The sequence below is a fragment of the Callorhinchus milii genome, unplaced genomic scaffold, assembly GCF_018977255.1.
Source record: "Callorhinchus milii isolate IMCB2004 unplaced genomic scaffold, IMCB_Cmil_1.0 Scaffold1, whole genome shotgun sequence".
Classification (NCBI taxonomy): domain Eukaryota; kingdom Metazoa; phylum Chordata; class Chondrichthyes; order Chimaeriformes; family Callorhinchidae; genus Callorhinchus; species Callorhinchus milii.
Window position 1 is genome coordinate 17,185,865 of NW_024704742.1, and position 4,014 is coordinate 17,189,878.

The following is a 4,014-nucleotide window of genomic DNA, read 5'->3' on the forward strand; positions in this document are numbered from 1 at the left end:
AAAAGTGCCAGTGGATCTTTAATGTGTATCTGAACAAGCAGACAATGCACTGACAATGCAGCACTCCACCAGCATTGCACTGGAGTGTCAGGCAGTGCTGCTGATGAATGGGCACAGGGTCGCTAAAGCAAGGTTTTGACAGAACTGTCACTGATCATTCTGTGCTACGTGACATTATCCCATTCACCTCCAGTCTTCGATCCTGTTTTAACTGAATGGCCTGAATCTTAATCAGTGAACTGTCATATTATCAGGATAATCCACACTCTGTAGAACCAAGAGTCTGTCAGCAAAAAATACAAACCCAAAGATTCGACTGAATGTGCTTGTAGGCTTTACGTCCATCACCCTCAGCATCATCTTCAGTGACAGCTTTGGCTGCATATTTGTTTCGTTGGTAGGTCAGTCAAGGATTTGATGTCACAGTCCAGTGCCAAGACTCAATCCTAACAGCTTGCAAAATGTCAGGGGATTAAATGTCTATTGAAGTTCAGATTCACTCAGAGGAAGAAGTTTATTTTGTGACTTAATGAAGGCTATCTTTTAAACTTTACAAAATCAAAACCAGTAAAAACATTGAGTTTTCCATTCTGACCAACAATCTCTCAGATAAAATTGCTCATTCGCTTCAAGGTCGTTTGTGGGACATTGCAGTGTGCAAATTGGTTGCCACATTTGCCTCCAGAATAATCATTACACTTTACAGTAAATCCTATGAAGCGGTTTGAGACATTCTGCCAATGTGAAAGACACTATACCAACTGCAAGAATTATTATAATATTTGGCCAGAAATTTGGTATGTGCTAACTGGTGATAATTATCACTGCAACCAAAATTGCAGTCAAAGCCAGTCAAAGTAATTAAATGATAATCTTTTCATTTGATATGGTACTGTTATTGTTTCAAAGTGCTTCACAGGGGAAATGTTTTCAAATCAAATGTAGTGCAGCAAGGCCCCATAAAGAGCCAAGTTGTGAATGATTAATTTACCAGGGATTGATGGCCAGGCCACAATGGGAGAAAATGTTTTCTTTCTAAATTGTGTCAGGAGATTTTTCTCCTATAAATCCCTTTACACTCCAGCACATCCCTATCTCTCTGATCTTCTCATACCGCAAGCTTAGTGTGTTTATGGTAGAGACGTCTTGTTTCATGGAGTGTAAGGCAGTGTTTTGATACCTCTACTTTTTCAGACCACTTTACAAACTTTCACTAAATCTACACTGACGTACCTCCCCCAAATCAGGAGGAGAGAAATCTATATGTTAGCTAATATTAATTCAGAGTGATAATATCCATTATTATCTAAAACTGTAGGGCTGATGTGGTGATTTCTAACAGGATTCCTTAAAATATATCTGAGTGGATAAGGACTCCTTATAATGAAAGGAAGAGTTTATTCTGAATGTAGATGTAGAAGCAGAATTACCCTGGTTGGGATAACATACTTCCGATTTCTTATTTAAGAAATCATGTTATTAATTGCCTAAAGTGGGGTCTCATACGAGATCTCATAATCTCTCATGTTATTAATGAGATTTTTAATAAGAGGTGTAAGTGGGAACTCATAGTAAATCACATAGAATGTGATATATGGAATGGAAACAGGCTATTCGGTCCAACTCATACGCGCCCTTGTTTACAAGCCTTCACCTCTCCTAATCCTCTCTTCTATACACCTCTATTCCCTTCTCTATCATATATGCATCAAGGTTCCTCTTAAATACTCCCATTACCTTTGCTTCAACCAAAACTCTCTCTGGTAAACCACGACTCATGACACCTCATCTCCGAAAGTTGATTGCATCGGAAGGAGTTCTCTGAGGTCAGTGTGATATAATTACTGTTTTCTTATTAAGGAATGTAATTAGAGATTTCTGCCTATTAAACCCCAGTATAGAACAATTGAATTTACACCACAAAAGGAGGTCATTCAGCCTATCTTGTGTTATAGCTCACTGAAAAAGGTAATTGTTTAGCCGCATTTCCCTTCGCTTTCCACCTTCACCCTTTTAGATTTCTTTTATATCCCTTTTTGGATATTGATCTCATTCCCTCTTAAAAGTGAATACAGTGTTGATTCTGCCTCAACTACTTTTCCAGGTAAGATGTTCCACATTTTGAGTCCTCCGTTGTGGGTAAGACAAATCCTCTTAACCCCTTCCCTTTCTCTTTTGACAATTAAATCTGTGCCTTCTAGTTCCTAATTCTTACTGTACGCAGCAAAAAGACAGCCGTTAGTATCTTACAACCGGGCTAGCTGAAATGCTTGATTGTGTTTGCTCTCTGCTTTTGAAGTGATTTTGTTATTGAGTTACACAGACAACGTAAAGAATCCTTTTGGTGTATCCCACAGGTATCTGACCAGGAGGATGTAAGAACTTCCTGTTGTACTATGTACATGTTTGAAGTAGATATATTGCCATCTAGAGGACAATGACATTAAACCATCTCAACCTGGCCTTCATTTAACACAAGCAACACAGCAAGTGACCAGAAATACTTTACACTTCATTGTCCACGTCATACAAATCATGTCAACACAAAATCTATTAATTTATCATACCTTGTTTTATTTTCATTTAAAATGCAACCGCTCAAGCTCTCAAATGGTTTAGTTGATAGAGCTAGGATATACTATACAGATCCGGAATGTCTCAGGTTCAAAACACAGTTTGAGTTGAGTTAGCAACCAGCTTAGCAATAGAGGTGTTGCAAATGATCTTAGTGCTTCTAAGTTAGGTGATATTATGTTTCTAGGCTTGAACAAGAAGAATGATCCCTCAGTAAAATAATGGAGGGTGGTCAACATGCGTTGAACCTTGAGAAGTAATGGTGTAAATAAAATGGGAAAGAGCAAAAGTGACTATAAAATAATCCTTGCATTTGGTATAGCGCTTTATCATATCTCAAAGCACTTCACAGAATATACTGTAATGTGAATTGACTGTATATTTTGTGGGCGAAAAGTGGCAGCCAATAGCGCACAGCAGCGTCCCACAAACAGTCATTGATTGAGTGACCAAATTATTACCTTCTTATATTTTTTATGAAGGGATTCCTTCTGTTTAAGTCTTTAAGAGTTCTCTGAAATATACTGATCCATTTTGTTTCAAAGCAATCCACAGAAAGCAATCTGCTAATCGATTAACAACCAGTTCCTACTTACTGGTGGTAAACACAGGCGTGTGGAGTAAGGAAACTTACCCAACATTTCGTCCTGCCCGGGAATCAAATCCAGGTCCTCTCATTTGCAAGGAGGGTGCTCTAACTGATACGCTACAGGACTTTAAAAAATAATTAGATGGGTGTGGGTGTTGGGAGGAACGAGAGAGACTGCACGGCTCTCTCTTTCCTCCCAACACCCACGCTCATCTAATTATTTTTTAGAAGTCCTGTGCCAAAAAACGCCAGCACAGACTTGATGGGTTTCTATGAAGTTAGGTTGGACGATTCCAAAAACAGCAAAAAGAGAGTGGGATATCCACAAACGTAATAAAGCAATGGAAGAGGGTCTTTCTATTTTGTTTTGCCAAAGAGCCTGAAAATAACAGCTGTGAGCCCAGCAGGCCAAGTGTAATCACTCAAACGTCACTGTGGTAACATGAAGCACTCTTACCTGGCTGACTTGTCTTGTAATGACAAATGTAATGTCTGCCACCAGAATAGAGGACTTCAATACCTAAATTAACATGTGTCAACCTACAAGGGAACCTGATTGAAATAATGTCAGTTTGATCGCCCACTGACATTCTGGATGTAATCTAATTCATAGATAACCACTAGCCTCTGACAATTGCAATCTCACCAGGGGACGATTCAATGAACAGAACAACACTATTTAGACCCAGTAAACTGTATGTTTCCTCAGTGACTGAATTGGAGTGCACAAAACAAAAATCTAGACTATTGCTCTTGCTAACAAGGTTTGGATAAGCAATGCTACTTGAATTCAGTTTTTAACAGTAGGTTCATTGAAGACAAATGATTGTGCATTTGCTATTTTAAGCTAA